The following is a 13,353-nucleotide window of genomic DNA, read 5'->3' as shown; positions in this document are numbered from 1 at the left end:
CTCGGAAGGTCGCAAGCAGCACAGATAGGGGAGCATATAAGATCTTCGGTACAACCTCTCGTCTATCAGGACGTACTTGGCTGCCTAACGCTCTACCCTTCCAGCGGCATTACGATCTACAGGGGGGGTTCCATGTAACAGCAAGCTCGCAAGCGGATCGATCCAGCTCGACTCTGCTTGCACGACGGGAGCGACCTCCTCTATCCCCGTGAGAATGCTAGGCCGAGGTAAGTTCTCTATATACACGGTTGTCATGGTGTTATCACTTGTGCTGGCTAACCGAGATAGGGCATCGGCCTCAGCATTCTCTGATCTTGGGATCTAGGGGATGAAGTGTGACCAGAAGTTGAGTAGAGCCTCTCTTGCCTTGGCTAAGTAAGCAATCATGGTTGACTCACGAGCTTCGTACTCACCCGTAACCTAGTTGACCACGAGCTGAGAATCACTGCAGATGACAATGTGTTTGGCTTTCACTTCGTTCGCTAGAGCCTGTCCGGCTAGTAGCGCCTTGTATTCCACTTCATTGTTGGACGCCACGAACTCGAAGCGTAGTGCATACTCCAATTTCACACTACTTGGCCCATATAGAACGATCCCAGCTCCATTGCCCTGCTGGTGTGACGAGCCATCCACGTGAAGGATCCAGGGCTCCTTATCCCAGTTCGCGCTTGGTCTAACTAGGAGAGATGCCACACTGGTTGCTACTTCACGGTACTCGAGCTTAACTGGCCTAAGAACCTCAGGCTCGCCCGAATTGGGGGCCTCGTGTTCAACCGGCCTTGGGACTTCGGAGCTGAAGGTGCATTCCGCGACAAAGTCTACTAAGGCTTGGGCCCTGATAGCAGTTCGCGGCTTGTACTAGAGGTTGTACTTGCTGAGCTCGATGGCCCATTTCATCAACCTACCAGAAACCTTGGGCTTGAGTAAGACTTGCCTTAGGGGTTTGTTGGTGAGGACGACAACAGTATGAGCTTGGAAGTATGGACGGAGCTTCCGAGCTGCAATGACTAGTGCTTAGGCTAGCTTTTCAATCTCTGGATACCTTGTCTCAGCTCGCTGCAACACTTTACTTACATAGTAGATAGGTTGTTGGACCCGATCTACTTCTCTTATTAATACCGAGCTGACCACCTCGTCACTTGCCGAGAGGTACAGCTCCAAAACATCACCCTCCTCGGGTTGGGTTAAGACCAGAATGCTAGCGAGGTACTTTTTGAGTTTGTCGAACGCGAGCTGGCACTTTTCGGTCCATTCAAAGCCTTTGCTTTTAATTGCCTTAAAGAAAGGCAAGCAGCGATCTGCTGATTTGGACATGAAGCGGCTCAGGGCGGCTATACGACCATTTAGTCTCTGGACCTGCTTCAATTTTCGAGGTGGTCTCATATCTAGGATGGCCTTAATTTTATCCGGGTTGGCCTCAATGCCACGCCGGTTAATGATATACCCTAGGAATTTGCCTGAGGTGACACTGAAGACACATTTGTTCGGATTCAACTTCTTGTTAAACTTACGCAAAATTTTAAAAACAGAATGCAAGTCTTGTATTAAATCATGCAAAAACTGGGTTTTGACGACTATGTCGTCTACATAACATTCCAATTTTCTACAAATTAATGGCTCAAATAATTTATTTACAAGTCTTTGAAAGGTAGCCCCGACATTCTTCAGTCCAAAGGGCATGACCTTGTAATAGTACAGACCTAACTCAGTTACAAAAGTTGTTTTTTCTTCATCAACTAGGTCCATTTTAATCTGCTTGTAGCCCGAGTAGGCGTCCAAGAAGCTTAGAAACTCATGCCCTGAGGTCGCATCCACCAAACGGTCGATCCTGGGGAGTGGGAAGCAGTCCTTTGGGCAAGCTCGGTTCAGGTCAGTATAATCAACGCACATGTGCCATTTACCGTTAGCCTTTTTTACCAAAACAGGGTTGGCCACCCAGCTCGGGTAATGGACTTCTCTTATAATGTTGGCTGCGAGGAGCTTCCCGACCTCTTCATCAACTACTCTCCAGCGTTATGGGGCTAAGTTGCATTTCTTCTGTCTAACGGGCCTGACTACAATGCTGGGCATTTGTGCCGCAAACCATGCAAAAACATCTAAATTTTGGAGTATGAAACTTACTAGTTGGGTTTGCAGGGGCTCCTGGATTGAGGCACCGATTTGGAACATCCGGGCTGGGTCCTTTGCCGAAGTTGGGACGGGGACTGTCTCCTCCGTGGGCGCAACTCGCTCCTCGCCTTGCTCCGTAGGCCGCTCCAACTCGAGGTCATCAGCCATCTTGGTTTTTCCTTTGAGGGTGGCGACATAACACTTGCGGGACTCAAGCTGATCACCTCGCGCTACCTTGACCCCGAAGTTCGTGGGGAACTTCATTACCAAATAATAAGTGGAGACCACTGCTCGTAAGGCATGAGTGATCGGCCGACCTACTATGGCATTATATGGGGAGCGAGTTGCGACCACTAAGAAATCGTGGTTGAGCCTTACTATGCTCGGCCAGGTGCCGACCTCCACAAGTACTGTAATTTTTCCCAAGGGCCTGACTTCCTCTCCACTGAAGCCTACCAAGGGAGTGTTTGCGGGCTTCAGGTCTTTCTCTTGGAGTTGGAGCTTGTCGAACGCGACCTTGAAGAGGATGTCTACCGAGCTGCCAGATTCGACGAGGACGCACCTAACTTCGAAGTCATTGATCTTCACCTTTATGACGAGCGCATCATCGTGGGGGTAGTGGACCCCGCACGATCGTCCTTTGTGAAGAGGATCGGGTCTTCTGTCCTTGGCCGCTTCAAGGGATTCTGCTCTTCCCTGGTGGCCTCACGAGGTGATGTCTGAGCTGCAGCCGAGGTGCAGCCCGCAACGATCGAACCTCCAACTATTACATGGATAGTCCCCTGGATTGGTCTCTCTTCTGGGGGCTACCTCTGTGACTACTCTGCTGGCCTACTGCTGGATTCAGGAGCATCTCTACTCTGCTCCCCCTGCCAACCTGCTTTATTATTATTATTATTATTATTATTATTATTATTATTATTATTATTATTATTATTATTATTATTATTATTATGTAGAAAATTTCTCAAATATCCGCGACGGATGAGCTCATCTATCTCGTCGCAAAAGTTTTTACAGTTTTTGGTACTATGATTGTGGTCTTTATGAAAGCTACAATATAAATTTTTATTCCTTTCATTGGGGTTTCCTCTTAGACGGGGTGACCACTTCACATATGGGGCGTCCTTGATTGCCATCAGGATCTCGGCCCGCTTTGCGTAGATGGTGGTGTAGTCAGTCCAATCTACTGTAGGAGCTTGGAATCGCTGACCTGGCCTTGCCCCCCGAGCAAAGTCTTTCTTCTTCTGGTTGTCCCCTTGGTTTAAGGGCTCACCTTCCCTCTTTCTCTTCTCGGACACACCTTCACCTTTCTGGTTGATCTCCTCCTTCTGTCCCTATGAACCTGTCCGCAAGCTTAAGGAACTCGACTACAGCCTCGGGCTGGTTAACAACCATGTGCCACTTGAATTCCTTGTGTGTCACACCTCTCTTGGCTGCTGCAAGTCGCACTGCGGGGTCTAGGTGCGGTATCTGTAGGCACGTGTTGTTGAACCACTTGAAATAACTCCGGATGGACTACCCTTCCCTCTGGACTATACCAAGGAGGCTCTCCTCAGTTCGCAGGCACCGCTTGCTGGTGACGAAGTGAGAAGTAAAGGCTTGCGCGAACTGCGCCCAACTTTTTATTGATCCGGGTGCAAGATTCTGATACCATGTGCGAACCACCCCTTTGAAGGTGATGGAGAAAGCCACACACATGCAAGATTCACTGGCCCTCGCCAAGTGCATCTAGGACTAAAAGGTATCAATGTGGTCATTTGGGTTGAACGACCCATCATACTTGTCCAGGGGAGGTAGCTTGAAGTCCTTGGGCATGGGAACAACAAGGAGTTCGGGAGATAGGGAGGATGGAACTGAGAGGAGCGGAGTGGCTTTTACTTCGCCCGAGCTTACCTCTTCTTTGCCCTTGAGCTCGGGTAGGTTGTGAGTGGCAGTTCGGCGAGCTTGGCAGCGCCTCCTCTGCTTTCTGGCGGGATTCGCATTGGTGCAGCTCGCCTCTGTATTGTTAGGGATAGTCTTCGCAGGGAGCGGCTCGAACTACTGGTGATGGCCACGAACGGAGGGGTCTTGCCTAGAATCTGCGGTTGGGACCTCGAACCAGTTCTCCACGAGTGGGGATCCGAACTCTGAAAGATGGGTGATGCAGGTATGGTAGGTTGGGACCCTCCCGATTTGACTACTCGCGGCGAGGTCGGGGTAGCTGGTCTCTCCTTCCTGCCGTGGGAAGAGACTTGACTCTTAAGAGGGTTCTGAGTCTGAGAAGTCTCTCCCCGGCGAGAAGGACACTTGTTCTGATGGCGAGGCATGGCTTACTACGAGGTCGGGTGCCGAGGAGGAAGAGATTGTTGAGCCTGAGGCAGCTGAGGGAACTGCTGCTGGTAGTGGTAATGGAGACTTGGTGCAGCACTTGCTGCTGGTAGAGCTGGAGTTGCTGGAATGATAGAAGGTTCAATGAAAGTTGTCCCAACTGAGAAAGGAAGAGGGACATTCACTGATGCTGCTGTCTACGGCACGTTCGAGCTGGCTCTAGTTGGAGGAAGGCTTTTTGAAACGCTTCCCATAGACGGCACCAAATGATGTCGCACGATTTGATCTCTCCTAGCTGGCAGGGACTACACTCCTGGCTGGCGATGGACAAGAAACCTGAGAGAAGGAATATGAAGGGGTCCTGGGGGGCCTATCCCGGCAGGAGCACTCGGATGCTTATGTTAGAACTGGGAGGGAGCAAGAACAACAAGAATAACAAAATGAAGGCTAAGAGAGTAGATGCGCAATTACCTCCTCCTCGTTGGGGGTTAAGGCCCTTATATACTGGTGTCCTAACGAACCGAGTACAACCACCACTGATCCTTCTGTCGCAGCCGTTACTTGCCAGACCTGAGGTGGCGGGCGTAGGTAACCGTTGCAGTTTATGGCTCTGCCAGATAAGAGAAATTTTGCAGGCACGCCGCCGCCTGACGAGAGATGTGGGTGCAGTCTGTGGATTCGACAGGTACAGTTGTCAAGTCGGAGATCCTTCCGTGATTTGCTAAGTTATTCTCGTGCCGAGCTGCCTTGTACCGAGCTACCTTGTACCAAGCTGCCTTTCATCAAGCTACTGGTATTACACCGAGGTGCTTCTACCCGAGGTGGACTCTTGAGCTTGCCTTAGCTTTGGGAACGAGCTTGTCCCGGGATGCCTCACGACTTAGGAGGATCCTAGTTCGGAGTGCTTGCTTGGAAGGATCAGAGCTCGGAGCTCAAAGTTCAGTGTAGTCGGAGGAGTGCCTTACGGCTGACTTCCATGTCGGACCTTGGTAGAGTCGTCATGTCGAGTTGTCACTTAGGCCGAGTCACATCCACGTGTCTCCCCATCATGAGGTCGGGCCGAATCACCCTACCACCTCTACCAAAACCGGAACACCATGATAGTAACGATTGTCGGAAAAAATTGCACCATGTTCACCGGATGCCAGATCGCCGCACCGAACACCATTAAAATACCACTGTCCATCTTCCGTTCGTGCACCAATCTCAATAACCTTCACAATAGACAAACAATCGAATTGCTCATGGTTACCGGAAAAAGAAATAGAACAAGTAATGGTTCCAAAGTTAACAACCCCCTTAGATAGAAAACACATGAAATAAAAGTGAGACATCGAACAACGTTGGTTTTTATCTCTACTAAATGGGCTAGTGTTATGATTAGAACTATTGGCATCATGTGACATCAAGACCATTGGCAATCCAAAATCAACAGTTAATCTAGACAATGACCAAGGTCTATCAAATAAAACATCTTGAACTATACTAGAAAAAAAACTGAATTCCATACCAATAGCCAAATATCCCAAAATATTCTCATTACCCCATTCATCTAGATCACCACCAACCCCACCAACCTTAATAAATATTCCTGGAAAGGATACCTCTGCCCAAAGCACCAAAGAAGACCTTTACATGCTTGTTTATGCTAAACACCAAAACAAAAGAATAAGAAAAAACCTCGCATACTACGATGTGAAGAGGAAACTCGTCTTTAGAAAGACGAGAGGAACACTTGCTTCCATAGCGACAAGATGAGAATTGCAATTGCTTGAGAGAGGGGGATATCATAAAATTAATATTTGCTCGATTTATTATAGTAAATTTAGAACTTGTTTTTTCCGTAATTAAAAAATGTGGGTTGTGCCATATATGATCGTACTTGTATTTACAATTTCATATTTTATTTTTTGTACTCAAATAAGATATGCTAACTATGCTTAATAATTACTTCTTGATGTTACTGAGGTTAACAATGGGAATTTCTGAGATTAACTTGGCCAAAGTCGCCACCTGTGAGCACCAAAATGCATCAGACGCCTCAGGATGCGGTTTCAAGAATGGTGATTTCAGCCGATTTGTCGAGGTGAGATCAATAACAAAAGACATCAAAGTGTGTAAATCCATACCTGTTGTCTGTCTGTCTTATTTATAAACGAGACTCCATTAATTGTGGTGGTAGGGGGCTTAGTAATGTCTTCCGGTCCGGTTAACTGTGCCTCATTAAAACAGGGACCACGTGGTCGAATGTTAATTTAGAATTTATTTGATAAATGCCTATTTTAAACCTTTTTTCTTGGTTTGAACATTTCAAGAAACGCCCCTTTATAATTCAGTATAACAAATGTTTTCTCACTTTTCTTGCTTGGTGGCGTGTTTCAAGAAACAGCCATATGGATGTTTCATTGGGATACTTTCACTATCTTCTTGTTGGAGAACTTGAGAAAGAAGTTGGATTTGTCCAGAAATGGAATTTTATGTCTGTGATTGAAAAATATCCTTCAATCTTTCAGGTTAGTGGTGCAAAGGGAAAACCCATGTTTCAGATGGATAGAATACTAGCATACAAATGACAGAAGCAGCGATGAACAAGAGAACAAACGGCAAAAGAAAAGTGTTGTATCTCTTATCAAAACAAATGATCTGGATCATTTTTGTTGAACACTACAACAAACGGCAAAAGAAAAGTGTTATCAGATCTGAAGTTAGCATACAAACGGCAGTTTATCAAATGCAAGGGATTAACGGCGGACATACCAATCAATGGGCAAATGAAACAGCGATGGGAATGGATTAATGGCGTATGAAGGAGCTTGCCGACGGGTTATAAGCCTACAAAAACAAGAAGAAAATGTCCCAATTTGTCAGAGAAAAACCACTTGCCGGCAGGGAGAGGAATAAGGGGGTATCAACGGCAAACTCTTACCCGGCGTCCAGTGGCTAACGTCAATGGTGTGAAAAGAAAGAACTCGCCCTGCTCCACCGACCGTCTGCGTCGTCTAGCTCTAAACCTGTCGTGGTTAGGGCTTCAATTGCATTTTTTCTTCTGGGATGGTAGATTCGCGATCTATCGGATCAAAAAACCGAGTGTGCCAAGTCAGATTACACATCAGCTCCACATCATCATGCGTTTCGTGAAATAACAAGCCATTGGTTCCCCCAACAGCTCTTTTCACGAAAATCAATAAATAACGTTTATTAGTGTTTTTTCAATAAACGGTTGCCTCAAACAACCTTTTCCAATCCAAAAATGTTTAATAACCCAAAAGTTGAACTGGGGCTGAGGTGGCAGCGTTTATCTGATAAACGTAAACGGAACGCAGGGCAAAATCTCCTAATTGCCTCCAAGAGTTATAAAAAGACAAGACTATCCTCGAAGGTCTCCACTTGTCACACGCTATACTAAAATAGCATGAATAATAGCCAATCAAGGGCTGGCTCATTGGTGTATTAGCTGGGTTGTCCCAGCATTTGACATGGAATCAAATCATGAAACGGTAGCTTGGACCAAACAGAATCAACCAAATGTTTCACTCCTATGGTTCAATGGGTTAATAACTGGTTTGACTAGGCACGAATTCACGATCCAACAGTCATGAAGCTGCTGTTGCGTATCAGAAAATGCACACGATGATAAGGATTTTGCCGAGGATGTAAGGTAAAAGGAAGTAAAAAAGCCAAATTCCAGTCACAGAGAGTGTCACTGTCTTCTCCATCTTTGTTTAATTTCTTTCACGGCAAAAACAAAACAAAGTCTCTCACTACTCCACCTGGTAAATGGAATTACAGTGTTCTTTACAACAGTCTAAGATTTCGTGAATGGGGTTCCAATTCCATACCAGTGGAGCTTTCACAATTTGTCAGACCAGCGAGGGAAAAATAAAAAACCAGCGAGTGAAGTGTTGACAAACACGCAAATACACCACACTAATTATTTTTTTCAAAGGAAAAAGTAAACAAAGTATATGACGGTGATGTCTCGTGCTCGTGGCCAGCAGCATCATCCGGCCGGCACTTATAAATAATCATTAATTAATTTACTCTTGATGGGTAATCAGTCCTAATCCTATCCTATGCCGTCCCCCAGCGCCACTACGTTAATTCTTAAGTGCCCGTTAGGCCATGTTAGAAATTGACCTTTTTTTTTATTTTTTTCTCTAAAGCGGCTCAATCAACCAATTTTACAGCCCTCCCAAACGGGCCCTAAATCATTCTCTTTGCAAACACCGGCCACGGCCCACGGGTACTCCAGCGGTGGCCCAGGCCCACAAAGCCCAGATGAAGTGCCGTGTTATCTCAAAATTCAAAGGGTAAGTAACGAACGCCCTCCCTCGACTCATGACTCATGTACATAAATAAATGTTTTTTGATTGCTGACTGGTGAATGAGTGAGGTGTGGTTCCCGAATTGGTTCCCAACCGGCTAACCGTAACAAATATCATAATTCGAGTAGCGAGTCGAACCGACCGAGTCAATATCTACTTCACATGTGGCATTTAATCAAGGGGAAGTCTAAAAGCCAAATCATCAGTATCTAAATGTGATGATTACTTAAATGACCACATTTGCTCTCTGTATTTTGTGTTTCTGGTGCAATACGCATCTTAATTTTTTTTCTCCTTTTCTTCATTAATCGACATCCTTCCTCTCAAGATGGGGAAGAAAAAACAACTTTTCTTCGCCGTTCTTTCTCTTCTCCAATTTTCATCTTTTCCTCTTGTCTCACCGGACTTTACTCCTTTGGATAATTATCTACTCGACTGCGGATCGAACACAAACACTGCAGTCGATACCCGACAATTCGTCGGAGATTCAACGAGCACTGGGTCAGCCTTTCTCTCTGCAGCTCGCTCGGTTTCCGTCTCAGACCCAAGCCCATCTCAGGGTTCATCACCTCTGTACCAAACGGCAAGAGTTTTTACTGGGTTGTCCAGCTACCAATTACAAATCCAGAACAGCACCACTCACTTGGTACGTCTCCATTTCTTTCCTTTCTCCTCTCAGAAATACGACCTCAGTGCTGCTCTGTTCAACGTTTATGTGAATGGGTCTCAGCTCCTGAGCAATTTTAGCGTCCTTAATAACAGCAGTAACAACAAAACTGCCGTGTTAAAGGAGTACATATTGATGGTAGATAGTGGGAAGTTCGAAATTGCGTTCCTCCCTGCGAACACATCAAGTTTCGGATTTGTAAACGCCATAGAAGTCTTCTCTGCTCCCCCCGATCTCATTACTGACGCGCAAGTCGAATTGGTTGGTTCGGCGCGAAGGATAAATTTAACGTCTCAGATTTTAGAGACTGTTCACAGGATCAACGTTGGAGGTGAAAAAGTTACACCTTTTAACGACACTCTGTGGAGAACTTGGATTCCTGACGACGATTATCTGTTTTCGAAGTTTGCGGCCAAATCCGTTTCTCGAACTCAACCGCCTAATTACCAGAGCGACGGAGCCAGTCAAGAGATTGCTCCGGATAGTGTCTACATGACTGCCCAAGAGATGAATATACCTAATTCGAGTACATCTATGAAATTCAATATAACATGGTCTTTTCCGGTGAGTCCAGGTGGTGTTAGGTACCTGATCCGGTTCCACTTCTGCGATATTGTTAGCACCTCGCTTTACTTGCTGTATTTCAACGTATATATCTATGGCTACTATGCGCAGCAAGATCTTGACCTATCTTCCCTTATGGCCCATGTTCTGGCATCTCCATATTACATTGACCGTGTCGTCGATTCGGATAGTTCAGGATCCCTGCTCATAAGAGTTGGCCCTTCTAATTTGAGCGCCGACCCAAACGTCAATGCTTTACTGAACGGAGTAGAGATCATGAAGTTTGTGAATGTTGAGGGTTCGATTCCGCCGACTGAGTCAAAGAAGTCGAATGTTGCGGTTGTGGTGGGAGCGGTAGTCGGAGGATTTGCTCTTATATGTCTTCTGATAACTGCAACTTTGCTCAGAATGAAATGCAGGGAGAAGAAGAAAGCACAACTAAAACCGGATGAAACTGGGGTATGGTCACCCTTAGATTTATACGGAGGGAGTTCCTACGACAAGATATCTGAAGGGACTCTCAGTGGATCCCCTGCTCGGAACTTAAATCTTGGTTTGAAGATTCCTTTCGCTGAAGTAAAGTATGCAACGAAGAGCTTCGACAAGAAATTGGTTGTCGGTACGGGTGGATTTGGCATGGTGTACAGGGGAGTGCTCAGAGACAACACAAGAGTTGCTGTGAAGCGAGGTGTACCGGGGAGGCAGGGCCTTCCAGAATTCCAAACAGAGATAACAGTTCTGTCGAAGATTCGCCACCGGCATCTCGTTTCCCTGATTGGGTATTGCGAAGAGCAGTCGGAAATGATACTGGTATACGAGTATATGGAGAAGGGGCCATTGAGGAACCATTTATATGGTTCAGAGTATCAACCTTTGTCTTGGAAGCAGAGGCTTGAAATATGCATTGGTTCAGCCAGAGGCCTCCATTACCTCCACACAGGTTCAACTCAGGGAATCATCCATCGCGATGTTAAATCAACCAACATTTTGCTTGATGAAAACTATGTCGCCAAGGTCGCTGACTTCGGCCTTTCAAGGTCTGGCCCCTGTCTGGATGAGACCCATGTTAGCACTGCTGTAAAAGGTAGCTTTGGGTATCTGGACCCAGAGTATTTTAAACGGCAGCAGCTGACTGATAAATCAGATGTCTATTCATTTGGAGTGGTACTTCTTGAAGTACTCTGTGCGAGACCGGCCATTGATCCCCTGCTATCAAGGGAGCAGGTTAACTTAGCTGAATGGGCAATGAAATGGCAAAAGAAAGGGTTGATTGAGCAGATCATCGATCCCCATCTGGTGGGTGATATAAACCCTAACTCTCTTAGGAAATTCGCAGAGACGGCAGAGAAATGTTTGGCTGAGTATGGTGTTGAAAGGCCGACAATGGGTGATGTGCTGTGGAACTTGGAATATGCACTACAGCTTCAGCAGACTGCTGTAAACAGAGAACCACACGAGGACAGCATCACCCATGCATCTGATCTCCCATTACCTAGAATTGTTCCACGTATTCCTTCTAGTAATGTAAGAATTGAGGAAGACAGTTATGGGAATTCGGAGGTAATTACGAGCCAAGTTTTTTCACAGTTGATAACTAATGATGGCAGATAGTTATGAAGCATAGTCACTAGACAATCATCAAGAATGACAGTGAACAGATGATCAAGTCTTGAAAATCATATTAAGAAACACAGTTACCCATTCGAATGTGATGTTTCAGGAGCAGACATGCCCATGCATCATTTTGGAGTTCCAGTTAGTTGTTTCATCTTCCTTTCCTGCATTGGTGCTGAAGACGACAGTCCATGGTTATTGATTTATTGACACTTTCAATTTACATGTTGTCATTCCAGTTCTTAGAATTAAGTAGTTTTTTTTCTTTCTGACTTCATGTATCCAAGAAACAAACTGGGCCCCAATTGAATGTATAACTGTGTATACTCGTTTGGCTGTATAAAAGAGGAATGAAAGACTTGTGGAAATGAGATTGCTATCGTACTCAACCTCAGTTACAGAATGTATTTATATATTATACAGGTAAGCCTAATTTAACGTGCTTATAACGTTGTGCCAACCTATTCCGAAAAACTTTCTTTCCTAAGAAGAATAATAGAGACCAACTAAGACCGATCAACAGAACCTATATGACAAAGAAAAGACAAACAACTTGATATTTGTCCGTTCTGAGGTGTTTCGAACCGGACAGAATCAGATAACCCTATTAATTGGACAAAGCCAAGGTGGAAGGATGAAACTGCACACTAAGATCTACAAGCAAGAGAAAGGTCAAAGGACCGAGAAGTTAATCCCCAGGTAGGTATTCTAACGCTCAAGTCAATTGGGCAGAAGAAGAGGTGGCCAAACCGAAAAGGTTATAACAGTGCTGGTTCGGGCCGAAGAGACTAGGCAGAGAGGTATTCAAAGAGTATTGCTCAAAAAGTCTCTTACCTCGAGCAGGGAATAACTATTTATAGTTGGGCGTCCGTATTCCAAATGGATAAGGCTTTTGGGGTTGTTGGGATGAGGTCGTCCATCGAGGTCTTTAGGAGGTTTTCTCTTCTCCAACGGAGTCTGCTTCCTTGTCCGTGCAGGACAATCCTTAGTTGTGCTCTTCCACCATGCATGACGTTGATGTGGCTTGAGAGAGAGGATAGCCATGGAGGATGTCACATGGCATCCTCGGCTAGCTCAACCATAACCCGAACACCACTCCCCCAATTCCGAAGTTGAGGAGTGTAGTGCTCGGCCATGGTTAGGTATGGAATACTTCTATGGTCCTTGACTGAGGAACTCTAATTTCTTCGAGTTGGTTGCCTAGGGTAAGGCCGGTTTGCGAGGTGGGCTGGCGGGTTCAACTCTCATGTCGTTTCCGTGACAGGTCAGCAAACACGTTGCTTCATCTTTCCGAGGTTATGCGTGTGCGAAGTGCAGCATCGAATAAGGATCATTAATCTGGTTTGATCTGAACCTTTAGCTGCCTTTATAAAAGGAGGGAGGCGAGAGCCATTTCACTTTGTCATTTATAGGAGTTTGTGCCTTGGAGTTCGGTTGGCGTCCCTTGCTCGATAACTCGGGTGTCTCAAACTCTTTATCTTTTTTGGTATGATGTCTACCACTTCGTCTTCCTTGCCTTCCCTTTTCACTGGGTATACTTCGAAGGATGAGGGTGAGGGTAGTCCTCAATGTGAGGCCATCAAGGTTAGGCTGCTGGAGACCGATGCCAATGTGGCCGAGGTTGGTGATGAAAGTAAGGCCGAGGTCAGAGGGGTTGGTGTTGAGGTCGATATGGAGCCTAAAGAGCAGTTTGCCTCGGCTTCGTGTAGCCTTTCTCCGGCCAACCTAGCTCGAATCAGGGAAGTGTATCACATTCCCAAGACT

The 13,353-nt window shown here is 45.9% G+C and overlaps 1 long non-coding RNA gene and 1 pseudogene across 3 annotated transcripts; one reads left to right on the top strand and one right to left on the bottom strand.

Moving 5' to 3' along the window:
* Positions 1-5,494: 5,494 nt before the first annotated feature.
* LOC148879848 (uncharacterized) lies at positions 5,495-7,469 on the bottom strand. Of its 2 annotated transcripts, none has more exons than XR_016104357.1 (3): positions 7,346-7,462; positions 7,177-7,251; positions 5,495-5,633 (listed from the first exon to the last, which is right to left on the bottom strand). It is a non-coding gene; the product is annotated as an uncharacterized LOC148879848 (long non-coding RNA). The 2 variants fall into 2 exon arrangements; XR_016104358.1 differs by lacking the exon at positions 5,495-5,633 and adding an exon at positions 6,876-7,083 and having other exon boundaries at positions 7,346-7,469.
* Positions 7,470-8,966: 1,497 nt separating this feature from the next.
* LOC148879847 (putative receptor-like protein kinase At5g24010 pseudogene) lies at positions 8,967-11,978 on the top strand (annotated as a pseudogene). The gene has a single exon (XR_016104356.1). The product of XR_016104356.1 is annotated as a putative receptor-like protein kinase At5g24010 pseudogene (transcript).
* Positions 11,979-13,353: the final 1,375 nt, after the last annotated feature.

Source organism: Nelumbo lutea, chromosome 1, assembly GCF_056320005.1.
Source record: "Nelumbo lutea isolate HS-2025 chromosome 1, American lotus-T2T, whole genome shotgun sequence".
Classification (NCBI taxonomy): Eukaryota; Viridiplantae; Streptophyta; class Magnoliopsida; order Proteales; family Nelumbonaceae; genus Nelumbo; species Nelumbo lutea.
This window is presented reverse-complemented; position numbering and strand designations above follow the sequence as displayed.